This window comes from Nothoprocta perdicaria, unplaced genomic scaffold, assembly GCF_003342845.1.
Source record: "Nothoprocta perdicaria isolate Ctin4 unplaced genomic scaffold, notPer1 scaffold_226, whole genome shotgun sequence".
In the NCBI taxonomy this organism is placed as follows: domain Eukaryota; kingdom Metazoa; phylum Chordata; class Aves; order Tinamiformes; family Tinamidae; genus Nothoprocta; species Nothoprocta perdicaria.
The window spans coordinates 169,677-182,785 of NW_020455445.1; the positions used below are offsets into that span (position 1 = coordinate 169,677).

Genomic DNA, 13,109 nt, shown 5'->3' on the forward strand with positions numbered 1-13,109 from the left:
CTAGTTTTTATGCATATATGCTTTCTTAAGTATATAATCTCTGGTACATTATTGAATTCTTACACAAGCCCCTTGGTAATTTTTGCTATGAAGGCAGTTCTATTCAAAGCGTTTTTTTCTCCTATAAGCCAAAAATGTCCTTCAAGACAAGAAATAAGTGCACAATTAGCTGCCTAATACTTTGAATCTATTAGCTAATCGAAATGCCCMGCATTAAGTGATGAAGTGTTGTCTGCATGGAAAATTAACTTTGCTCAAACACATGCTTCCCATCTCACTGCAGTAAACAGCATAAATTTCCTGTGGTTTGCCTGGGAATATTTGCTGGCAAAGTTCGTACTTCTATAAATACCTTATCTTGGTCCATTGTGATAACTGGGTTGCTGTTTTTGTCAGGTGAGCTGCGGAGCAAAGCGCAGCACAGCTAAGAGGGTGTCTGCATCCGCAGATGGGTGGTAGTTTTTTCCAGCTAAACCTTTGGCAGGACGTGCTGTAAGGCAGCTCGTGGCTCCCTGGCCTTTCCTGCAGCGCCAAGAGGAGGGGTGGCCTCGTCGAAGGGCCTCCCCATGGCCGCCTGCACCCTGCAGCCACCCCAAGTGCGTTTCTCCTGAGCGTGTTTCTCTTGAGATTCTCTTGAGCTTAGTGGTGGGCGCTTCTCCTTCTGTCTGCACTGAAAGGCTTCACGCTGGAAGTGTGTTGCTTTCCCCTCGCTGTTGGATATGGCATCCTCTTGCTAACATGGGAGAGATGGCAGACCCTTAGGAGAGGGGTGAGTGCCCTGCATCGTGGCACAAAAAAAGGCATTCCTTGAATGACTCCTCAAGTTATCTTTTCAACAGTTATTATCGGATGAAAACTTTTTCAAAAACCTTGCCTCTGTTCTAAATCTTCAGTGTGGTCTTTATCATAACATATGCAGAAGATTGTAATGAGCCTACTGCTTGTACAGGCCTGTGTCGAAGTGACAGTACGACTGTGTTGGATTTTATTTTTTAAATGTTATTTTTTTCCCCCCCTTTGTTTCTGGTGTGCAAATAGCATGGAAGATTCTCCAGTTCCTCGATTCTGCCTACAGATAATGCTGAGGGAAGGAACTGGTTTGTGGGCAGGCTTTCCAGCAGCTCCGTCGCGGCCCTCGTGGCCACTCCATGTGACTCGGCTGCTCGTAAATTGAACGCGCCTGAGTGCGCTGATGGCAAAATAAATGAGTGGATTATATCTCCACAATAGGCTGTTATGACTGACAGTGATTAAATTATGAGAGATTGCAGAGCACATTCTTTGAGCGGCCACAAAGTGAGTTGTCTGTTCAAAGCAGCAGGGAAAGTACATTGCGTTTTTTGTGTTCCCTTTCTAAAAGAGTAAAATGCTGCATAAAGGAGCCAGTGCTATGACAGCAATGCAAGTTGACAGATTTCTAGTGTCAGTGTTGCAGAGATTTATCCCATTTGAATTGCAAGCTGGTAAAGGCTCTCTATAGGTTTCCTGGATCATCAGGTGTTGAAAGTTAATGCTCCTCCTTGAAGAATTTTTCCAAGTGTGACTCAAATAATGGTGAAGCTCATTCATCATATTGCACTTTTTTGGAATGTTGTCCCCAAATCTCATTCATTTGTTTAGCAGAAATAATGAAAAATTATGGGTTACATATATTAACTAGGAATTTATGCTCATATTTTTGCATCAGAATTTCTCAGTTATTTACATTTTTAAGTGTCAGGCTTAACATGAACTTCCAGATTTAACTTACTACTTTTTCATGTGCTGGATCTTGTGCATACTGACACAAGACTGCCCCTCTCACAAAATCACTCTTCCAATTTATAGCATTCTATTAAAATAAGAATAAAATCAAACTAGTGGACTGAGACCAGCATACGGTTGTAAAGATGATCAGGGCACTGGAGCATCTCTCTGATGAGCTGCCAGAGCTGGACCTGTTCAGCCTGGTAAGGAGAAGGCGGGAGGGATCTTATCAGTGCATACATATATCTTATGGGAGGCTGACAAGAGGATGGGGCCAGACTATTTTCAGTGGTGACCGGCAGCAGGACAAGAGTCAACGGCTGCAAACTGAAGCACAGGAAGTTCTGCCTGAATTTGAGGAAAAACCTCTTTACTGTGAGGGTGACAGAGCCCTGGCACAGGCTGCCCAGAGAGGTTGTGGAGGCTCCTTCTCTGGAGATCTTCCAGATCTGCCTGGATGCCGCCCTGTGAATTTTACCCCGCCCATTGAGACATTTTTCTTTAGGAGAATTTGGTTCTGTAACTGTTTACTTACTCATCTAAACTCTTAGATGAGTTTAAGTTTGAGGAGAAATCCCTGTATTGAAAAGAAAATATCTGGAGTGCTGGTATATTTGGTGAATTTAGATAGATATGACTAAGATGAGCCCTATTAGAGCCTGTGTCTGGAAGCCTGTGCATTATGAAGACTTGATAAGAATTTCTTAACCCGAAAGGATGCGTTACCATTTTGGCACTGAGGATGTCTAGGGAGAGCATCTTGTTCATGTAATAGTTAACTTATTTTGTGTTCTGCACAGAAATCTCTTGGATTACAAAGCATATCCTCTTTGGATTTTGGGTAGAAGTCTTCAATTTTGTCCAAGAGTAAGTTTCAGCCTGTTGTTCTTGATGCTGATTATGTATGTATGTTTTTGCAATGTTAAGGAATATGATCAGATAAGGAAAAGATGGGGAGCTCCCACCTAATGGCCATGTCTACAACGTTTCTGGATGAATAGGCGGTTTGCTCTGCAGTCTAAGGAGTGACTGCAGCTGCTGTTGAGGTAAGCGAGACATCAAAAATGCTGCAAAGCAGGCTACCCACCCAGTAAAGTTAGCTGTTGTGTCTAAGTTTTAAAGCTCTTCCTTTATAAACATTGCTGTTAGTTTTTGAAGTATTCGGGGTGTGTACGGAAAAGTACTCGCTGCTTTGATACGGTGGAGACAGGCAGCTGAGAACGTAACTTTTCTAGAGATCTGCCACTTGAAACGAAAGCTTCCAAATGAAAGTGTCTCCTCATTTTTGTTTATTTCCAACAATACGGCTTCCTGCAAGCTGCTTAGATCAACCAAAACAAAGTATGTCAAGTGCTGATGCTGTTCCTGAGGGCCTGATCATACCRATATCCGCCTCCTCAGCATGCTCACAGGAGCACGGTAAATTGTGTTATAGCATCATCTGGCTTAAGCTGCCCATAGTTTGCTTTAGGAACCAAATACTTGTTTTCAAGCGYTGACCTGAGTAGATAAATTTGTTTCCACATATATTGTAAATAAGTGTGATGTGCATTTCTGGTGCTGACACTTTAAAAGCATGCTGAAAAATGAGGAGAGCTAGGAAGAATGTTTTAAAGCTGTTGAAAAGCGCACCTGCATAATAGATTTGAAATACTTTAACCTGTTTATCAAAACTAGTTTACTAGCTGGGGACAGGACTGACCTGATTGAATATGAAAGTACATTAATAGGGAAACTTATGAAAACCTTTGGTGCCATTTAATGCCTGAAAAGGAGCGGGCTACCTTCAAAGGCTGTTCAGAAGTTTTAACGGCCTGTTTTCAAAGTCATTTAGTTGTTAAGAAGCAAGTTTTTGTTTGAAATCGGATATTAGGCTAGTGATATATTCTCTACACATTGTCTCCTATGTCTCTAATCAAATTGGATATCTTCCTCTTATTCTTATCTAACTGATATGGCTTAAAATAGTGTTCTATGCTGTGAATTAAAAATGAGTTAAACTTGAAACTAAATAGTGTGGTGCATAATCTCAAATGAAAAATAATTTTTTGGCATTCAGTGAAAAAAAAGAATCCAAATATGTATTTCTGGAAGTACATAACTCAAGCATATGCGATTAATTATCAGATAATCAGTGCCAAATGTAATATTAATGTTGTGCTCTGCTGAAATAAACCCATTTTAACAACGAGCAAATAAAGGAATTAAACATTGGTTTAGGAAAAAAATAAACGGGTATATGGGCATGCAACTATCTAGAGGAATGTTTGATTACAGGTACAGAGTTAGTATCTCTGTCAACCAATTATATTTGGGAAATAAAACTACTTAAAATAACTCTATCATAACATCAGTAGGGCTGCTGTGTTTAGACATTTCTTACAAATACTTGTAATTACAAATAGGGCACAGGCCCTGCTTGTCTGAAGCAGGGAGAAGTATTTGATACTGAGGGGCTTACAAGTTCGGATTTAGTTTGAAGTAGATAGTCCGTGTTATATTTGAGAACTCTTAAGTCACAGAGTTGTCATCTAACCTGGAGTTTTGTTGTTTTGCCATGAACTGAACTTCATGGATTCTGGATAAATTTAAGTCTAAAGAAGTCTAAAATAAAAATAAAAAAGAATAATACCTAATACCAACCTATTTTGATACAAGTGGCATTACTTTCTTACAGAATTTACCTTTTTTCCCCCTTCATAACAGTCATAAACATTTGTTTCCACACCAACTTAATTATTGAATGTTAAGAGCTTTTCTTGGATCATTCCTCAAGTGCTCAAAACCAGAGGAAGAAAAAACCTTGTTCCCACACAATTTCTCTAAAATTTGTTTGCATTCCTTGTATTCTAACTGTGTTTCCAGAAGGGATTAAGCACTGAGATGTTAGAAAGCTTCCAGGACACTTCAATATTGTTTCTCAGGCCCATAATAATAGGAATTAAATAAAAGATTAAAAAACATTTGCAGATTTTTTTTCCCCTGACGTCTTTGTTTTCATTTACTGAAATATATATCAAGGATTAGTTATATATGGTAAAGTAATACTAGCCAGTTTTCTGGATAGAGTCACGGTTAAAATTGAGAAGAGCGGAATTTCTACTGCTGCTGCAGGAGGACTCCAAATAATAAGGCCTGCTGTGAGTGGAGCAGCTCATAGTATATATATTTTTTTCCTGACTCTCTTAAATTCATTCTTTGCTCATTCTTTGACGTGGAAACGTAATGCCTCAAAACCACCAACTCAATGTCCTCAAGTGGCGTTTGAGCAGAGCGAAGATGCGGCTGCTCCCAATTCTCCCGCTCGTGCGAGCCGAGCGCGGCACTCGCTGCTTCCGTTGCTGCGCGGCCTGCTCGGGACCTGGCTCTCGTTGAGCAGCCGTAAAAGGGATTGGTGACTTAGGCTATTCATCCCGGCTGTGGCGGTTGAAAGGAGGTCACTGACAACGTCACCAGAGCCTGCAGTCCCGTTCTTCGAGACGGGCTGCGACTTGTTTTGCCACGCACAGTCTTCCTTTCGGGAGTGTTAAGGCCTCCCACTTACATCTCTATTAATTGGGGTGGTGCTGGAAGAGCGTCTCTATTGAAGCGACGCTGCTGCTGCTTGAGGTGGAGGTCCTCAGGGAACAGGGAGCAGGAACATAATCCAGTTATACTCTTGAAAATCAGAAATTATGGCTGTGAGATTAGAGCAGAATAATTTGGTGATTTGTGCCTTTCAGATTAAGTTGTGGTTTTAAGAGAATTTCTGTCATTTCCCCTGCTTATTGGAGACTTTGAGTGCTATAAGTGGAAGATGCATTATGATATACGGAAAAACTGAATTCTGTTTTTTTGCAGCTTCTGAGAACATCTCTGAGAAGTTGACTGTACTGATTCTCAGCTGCTTCATACAGAAACAAATCCACTATAGTAGGCCTCAGCATGTATGTATTTCTGAAGCTGTTGCACATAGATTACATACTTGGCTGTGACATAACTTGTGATTAGGTGACCGGCTTTCTAGCAGTGTGTGTTGCGGGGGAGGGGTTCATCTTCTGATTCCCATGATTTAAATAAAAGCATTCACATAATCTTGCAGACGGCTTATTTGACTTGTTCTCCTGCAGATATGATCCCAAAGCAAACATCCCGCCGAGTTGTTTGTTTCCTCTCATGCAGGTTAGATGCCAGTCCCTCTGGATGCCAGCCAGGCTTGTGACACGGTTTGGCAGCCCTGCTTTCTAGCAACGGTTGGGGAATTAGGAGCACCAGGCGTAGTACTTAACTGATAATCGGGGAGATTCTAAAAAAAGTAAATAAGATTAAATGAAGGTACGTGAAGGAGGAGGAAGACAAGAGGATGAAAGAGATGTTTACGCGTAAAACTAAGATGTAGTGGGAGGGATGCCTGGGTTTTACAAATGGTGAAGCCCAAATATCACAGCTTTAAAACAGTCGTCTTAGGAATTTCAGGAAATCTGTTTCCCATTAGGAATATGGCACACTGCTCTAACGTAGTAATTCTTTTTCTTTCACCCTTTGCATCTAAATGTTTCTTTAGCATTAATTTTCTCTAAAGGTTTGTCTATACAAATTTGTAATACTTTTTCAAAACAAGGTGTTTAAATATATTTTATGTAGGTGTTTTGGATCTATTTTAGGATAGCTTGGCATGCTTGATGTAAAGCCCATTATTTTGGTTATATGAACAAAATCATGCCACTATTCCTGTGATAAAAATGATTCTGCCTCTTCAAAAATATGAAACTCCCATTTGGATCCCATACCAAGCATGCCACATTACTTTTCAGTACTTTTTAAGACACATGAGCTCAGAGTTACCTTTGCTCTGCCTCCCTTTTCCAGTGAGCTTGCGTCAGTCTCTAGAATCTTTATGCCCGCCGTCGCAGTATATTCTGTGGATGTGCCCAGTCCTAGAAACCATGCTTCACTTTGTTAAAGAAGACAAGGAAACCTTGTTTTAATTGGCATAAGAAATGCTGCAGGCTTTTCTTTGCGGGGCAAAAAAAAGGGCCTGCATATTCATCTGGCTTCAAGTATTGAATTGTTCCTCTGTACACGCACTCATGGGGCTTGATGAAGTCGCCGGGAATCACGTGCTGGCGGCAGAAGCTCATGAGAGGGATCTGACAACACAGGAATCTTTCTTGACCTGGTACAGCTGAGAGTTCAGTTCCTCTGGGCAGCATTGGGCTGAATTCTAACGTGCACTTACACAGTGGTGTCCGTCCCCTCGACTGGGGCTTGACCTGGCGTTTTTAATGATGTCATGCGAGCATTAATGAGCTTGGCTTGGTCAACAGGAAAACCTGACATCATCCCCCTCTGGGAACAAGCTTGAAAATTGTATCGTCCTTATTTCAGGCACAGTCGGGCCGGGAATCTTTCTGGTTTAGGTTAGAATTTTAAAAGCAAAAAAATTACTGGATAACTTTTCTTTGGTGCCATTTCTTGTAACTTCTGTGTAACCCAGTGCTAACGCTTTGTTCAGCTCATGCAACTTATGCTTACAGGATCTAAGATAAGGGAAACAGATTCAAGATACTTGTTGTTTCTTTCCTATATGAAATTTGGACATATTTCTATCATCTAAAGCAGAACTGACCATTTCCTATAGCCTATCGTCCTTACCCTTCCAAAGAGCAAAGCTTCTGGGCTACATGCGTTACTACTGGTTAGTGAATAGAATTAAGCACTCCCAATCAGTTGTGGTGCGTATAGATATGTTTGTAAAACAAAATGAAAACTCCCCTAACTCTTCACAAATGTCACGTTGGGGATTTTAGATCAGAGTAATATCCTTCTTGCAGAAGTCCAGCAGACTTTCCTCTTTCTAAATCATACAGTACTGGAACAGTTTTTAAATCTTTTAATGAAATTTCATCTGCAAACATCAAGAAGTCAGTAAGATAAGTCTTAAATGCATTGCCTTTAAGAGGCCTTCAGACTCTCTAGCGAAGAGATTTTAGGCTCTTAAAAGCAACTACTGTGTAGAAAATGCATGACATGAAGCAAGATGCTTTTACCTGTGCCTTTGCTCTTTCTTGCACAATTCTTGCACTAGTTAAACAACTTTGGCAAAGGTTTTGATATGTGAGAGTGAAATTGTTGTTACTGTGTCTCCTGGAGTCCTTTTCCTCGGTGCTGGAAGGAGCGACTCCTGCAGAGCCCCCGACCTGCGCAGTGGTCTCTCCAGTCTGAGCCCGTGTCTGGCTCCGTCCCTTCCCGCCCCAGCCCCTTCCTGCCTCGCAGCAGCGTTTGCCTGTGACACCAGGGCCGCCCTCTCTTCCTGTTTTGTCTTCAGTGTCTGTTTCCTGCCTTCTCCTTCCCTTCCCCACCCCCACTGCAGCTCCTGGCCTTCCCTGCAGCGTTGTCCCTTTGCTTTTCCTTTCATCATCTTTCCATTCCACCTGTCTTATGCAGCTGGGAATGGGTCTGGCCTCCTCAACTTCTGTTTGAGGGAACAGGGATTCCCAAGAATCTCATGATACCAAGTTGGGAAGACTTCCTGTGTGAGAGTAAAGGGCTGCTGATGTCCTTGTGTGTACCAGCTTGCGCCCAAATAATTTATTTGTCCCAAGTATTCTTGGGTTGTAGTGAAAGTTATGAAGAAGGAGAACTGAGGGCTTCCTCCTTGCGCGGTTTTTACATCTGCACTTGTTACCAAGTTGTGTACAACAGTACAGGAGCACTTGGACAGTGCTCCTGTTCCCCAAGATTCCATGTAATGTGAGGATGCATTACCTCCGTTTTTACATAGAATTTAGATAAACATATTTTCTGAATGCCAGAAGTTTTTCTTTTACTGAGGAATACATGTTTCAGAGGACTTTCTAGACTAGTGCTTTCTAGAATGGTCCAAATTTAACCTCTCCTTCTTGGACCCTGATGCTTGGAAAGCCTTGGCTGTTTGTTTTGAGAAAATGCGCTGTAATCTTAAGAGTCCAAGTCTCTAGTCTGTTTTGCTACCTGCTTTCTGTATGTGCTTATTGTGTATGTGCTTTGTGAAATCTATGCAAGAGTATTCTCTTGAAAAAGGTGGTTATTAACTGGTGTATTGTGATCCAGAAAGTTTGAAACGTGATTGACTTGATTGTATTCCTGTGCTGAGCTTTCATTTTTCTCCTCCTTTTTATTTCAAAATAGTTTAGAGGTGAGTCCAGAGGGGAGGCAAATTTAGAAAGGCTTGTGGAGACCCACGACTGTGAGGTCAGATCCGGCTCCAGTATTAAGTGTAGCACAAGATACTTACGAGTTAAACATGCTACTAAACATTTGGTAAATGAGCACCTACATTGTTTAACGCAAAAAGAAGGGGAAAGAAAAATCCCCAAATCCAAACATTTGTAGGTTTGGAGTTTTATTCGTACAAATATGTCTTTTGGCGTATAAGCTCGTAATGTCTTGCTGTGTGTGTGTTTCTGAATAAAACCATTGCATAATGCTAAGTTGTTGTCATCTTGGATTTAAAACAATGTGTGTCTAGGGCTTTTTTATTTAAAAAAAAAAAAAAAAAAAAAGCTTTGAAAGTTACAGCTCTATATGTCCAGAAAAAAAATGTGACCCAGGAAAGCAGAATAAGGCCTCTACTTAATTTGAACTGAACGGCTACTGTAATGACACACCGTGCGCATTGGGACGTGGTTCTTAAAAGCCTTTCTGGACTGGGTGAGGCTGCCTTGGTAAACTGTGCTCTGTGATGTATATTTACATAGGAGTGTCACTGCAGTCAGGGTTTGGAAAGTCACCATCTCTTCCCCCCCATCTGTCCCAAGTGCTCCTCCCCAGCCTGCTCTTGGTGTTCACACACAAATTATTCTGAATCTTTCTTATCTGTCGTCTTTCGCTAACTCTCCAAAGAAAACTTTGTTTAAATAGTTACTCCCTTGGGGCTTTCCTGCACATCCTGTTATCTGCTTCATATTATAAGCTTTCACGCTGGGAATGTCCTTCCAAAAAGCACATAACGGCTCAAGCACTTAGATGACTAACAAACTGAAGTGCAGGCTCAAACCCAGCATTATTAGCTGCTCTCTTGCGCTGCTCTCTTGCCAGGCTCCTTTGCGACTTAGCAGGACATTGTTTCCCTTCACGTAGCTCCGGGATGTTGCGGTGGTTAAAATGTCGCTGGGAGTCGTGACCGAGTTAGCGGTGAAGCCGCTGCCGCTAGAATTGGGAAGCTCTCAGGAAAGCGCTGGTGTTGTCACCTTCCTAATCAAATACGAGCGTCAAGAGCCTCGGGGAGCCATGAAAATTTGGCTGCCGGTTTTATTTGCTCAACTGAGAGGCATCTCTTGTTTACTGCTCTTCGTTGCTTGGGATCAGCAATGTTATTTTCCCACCGGAGCAGCAGATACAAACTTCCTGAGGAGTGCTCTTATCTGTACTTTCACTACGTTGTTATGCACTTCAGTAAATATAAATATGTAAAGCAGACCACTGCAGGCTTTTTCCTATATAAATCATGTCACGTGCATCCTAGGGGCGCAGGGATAAGCACAAAGAGCAAGTCAGTTCTGGTCCCTGAAGAGCTACCTGTGCTCCAGCAGCTCGCGAAAGACTTGCCTGGCCTCAGCCAGCTGCAAAATGAAAATTAAAATGTCAACCCAAGACATCTCAGGTGGGGAACGCCCGTGAGACTGGGAGCACTGGCTGGGGACATAACAGAGCGTTTATTCTCTGTAGCAGCATTGGTGATTTACTGTGCATTTAACCACTCTAGTTTTCAGCCCATATTTTGGGAGTTGTTATTAGTATCAGGGGTTGGTTTTCTTGTGTGAATTTTAAGACCTCTGCAAGTCCTTCAACAATTCTCGTGTCAGTAGCAATGTTGCTAGAAAATATCTTTAACCAAGAGTTTGAGTCTGGCTTTGTTACTGGTTAGATTGAGACAGCATTGATTTTGTTTTTCAAATGCATTTTGATTCAGAAAAAAAACCAGGTATTTTTAACAAAATTGGTAGTAAGTGCACATTTCCACACATATCGCTATAAAATGATTTATAATTAACATTGCTTTTTTTTTCCCAAGTTTTTCTCTCTCCATTTCTCTCACTATTGTGTGAACAGCAATGTGTTTTATTGAACGCACTTGCCAAAGACAACGGCTCTCTCTGCGGTGCTCGTACTCAGCAACATGGAACGTGCATGGAAGTACAGAACTGATGGCACTCAAAAAAACAAACAAACAAAAAAACCCACCCCACTTTTGTGGCTATGCTGAAGCTGTGTAAACAGTGCTGATCTCTTAAACTCTCGTCTTTTATGTGGTAGGACAAGTTGTTCTAATGCATTTTTCCAACTGGTTTCTAACCATTGTTCATAAGCTGGACAAACGAAACTCAAATGTTAAAGGGCGTTTTGAATGTAAACTCGGTGCCGTCAGCATCTGCAACATTCAGCCCTGCTGCCCTGGTGGCGTGAAGTGCCACCACTTGCCACCAGGCAAGTGGCTGGATGTGCTCGTGAAAGGGGCTCACTGGTGGAGTCTGCCTCTAGGGTCTGTGGTTGGTGCCCTATTAAGGGCAGAGATTAGCAACTTCTCTCTTGGTTTTTCCCCCAACCTTGAATTCTGATTTTACGATGAATTGCCCTTTATTATTTATTTTTTCACATGCTATTGTACATTTCCTAAGCGTGTGAAGTGGCAGTAATTGTGTGTGGGGCTTCCCCTGGGCAGGAAATGGACACTTGTCAAAACAGGGCCGTGTGCTCGGGAGTGCGGCGTCCCCAAGCTCTGTGGGACGGGCACCTCTCCTTGAAATGGCAAAAAGTGCCCATCCAAGTATATAATTGTTTTTAATCTTTTTAATATATTGTAAATGGGAAGAATGAAAAAAAGTTTAGAAATAAATTATCTCTAAATTGGAGCAAGTTAGATATATTACAGAACCTGACTATAGCTTTTTCCCCCGAATTTTCATAAGAATTGGAAGAAATTTGTGGTTGGCTAGGCTTTGGGATTGTGACCTTACTTGTATGTATTGCTATATATAATGGAGCTCTTTGGGGTGGGATGGGGGTGAAGGCAGGGAGCAAGTATTGCTACGACGAAACGATCATTTCCTGCTCAGGATAAATGATCGCTTATTGCTTTTTATAATCCATAAAATTATGATTACCAGTCAGAAACCACCCTAAACTTGCAGCGTTGAGTTCAGAGATAGCGTAGAGGTTTTTCTCAAACTGTTGTTCTTCGTTTGGACAGATAACAGGAAAACAGAGCTGTCTTTTTGACCTGCGTGTTCCCTGGCTGCCGGAATGAAACGGGTTGGAACTAAGTGGTGCTTTTCCACTGAGCACATCCCTCTCCAGCAGTGTCAGCCCTTGGGTGGGGCCCCTCTTTTCACTAAAGCTTTTCAAAAAGACTGGTGGTTTTTCAGCTGCTTTTACCATTTTACTTTAGATTTTTTTTTTTCCTCAGCTGGAGGGAACAGCAGAGAACTAACTTGTTCTGCCCAAGTGTTCTGGGAAAGAGTTTTCTTGAATTAAGTTGCTGAATTTGAGATGTTTTTCTCTTGATACACCAGAGTATTTGTAGATTGTAAGTACAGAAACAGTGGATATCTGTTCCAGGATTCCAGAGGAATCTGTATTCCTTTGGATGTGGAACTCAAAGTGAATGACACTTGCCTCTGTGTAGCACTTCAAAGGTATTTGTTTTAATTTTGGTTGAAAGCTTGACTTTTGTTAAGTGATGGGCTTTGATATATATTATTATGGTTCCTTCTACACAAGTGATGCAGAACTCATTTAAAAATCTGAAAATAGCTTTGTCTTGCATTTTAGACTACTATGTACTGTCTGCAAACAACTTGTTTTAATGCTATAAAGTATTTTAAGATTCTTCATATGTTTGGAAAAGTAATCTTTTTCCTTTCTGAAGAGTTTGCCTCTTGAAAGAACTAGTTTGAGAGGGTAATTCTGTTGTATATGGACTGCAAGAACTGAGTTATTTACTAGGCAAAATAACTGATGACTGGCATTTAAGTTATAAGAAAAGCTGGGAGCATTTGAATCATAGGGTATATATGCAGTTGTGCTACTTTAATGACTCCAAGATACTGACAACTAGTCATATCTTCAGATTGTGTTTTGACCTTAAAAAGGGGAGTTGAAGCAACTTTCCTGCACTGGTTTACAGAAAACTGTCACTGTGATAATTTTCTTGTGAAGGTATTCCAGCTAGACTGCACTTACTTGGCAGCTTTAGCCAGAAATATCTTTCTCTGTATCTCACATCATTGCTGTCTGGATCATTGCTGTTTGTTGTTTTTTTCTTTTGTCTGCAGTGATCTAAAGAATTACTGCAGCACTTGCCTTGAAAGTGTCACTGTTTCAGAAGCCTCCTTCGAGCTCGT

At 41.4% G+C, this 13,109-nt stretch overlaps 1 protein-coding gene across 7 annotated transcripts in view; it reads left to right on the forward strand.

Moving 5' to 3' along the window:
* EPB41L2 (erythrocyte membrane protein band 4.1 like 2) overlaps positions 1-13,109 on the forward strand; it is a 93,330-nt gene that overhangs the window by 22,385 nt on the left and 57,836 nt on the right. The window contains exon 1 of one of the 7 annotated variants that reach the window (XM_026039270.1): positions 12,381-12,401. The exons of the other annotated variants lie outside the window; for them this stretch is intronic. The gene's annotated coding sequence lies outside the window, so the exon portion shown is untranslated. Of the gene's footprint in view, positions 1-12,380; positions 12,402-13,109 lie in introns of those variants that run through there. 7 annotated transcript variants of the gene reach the window in all.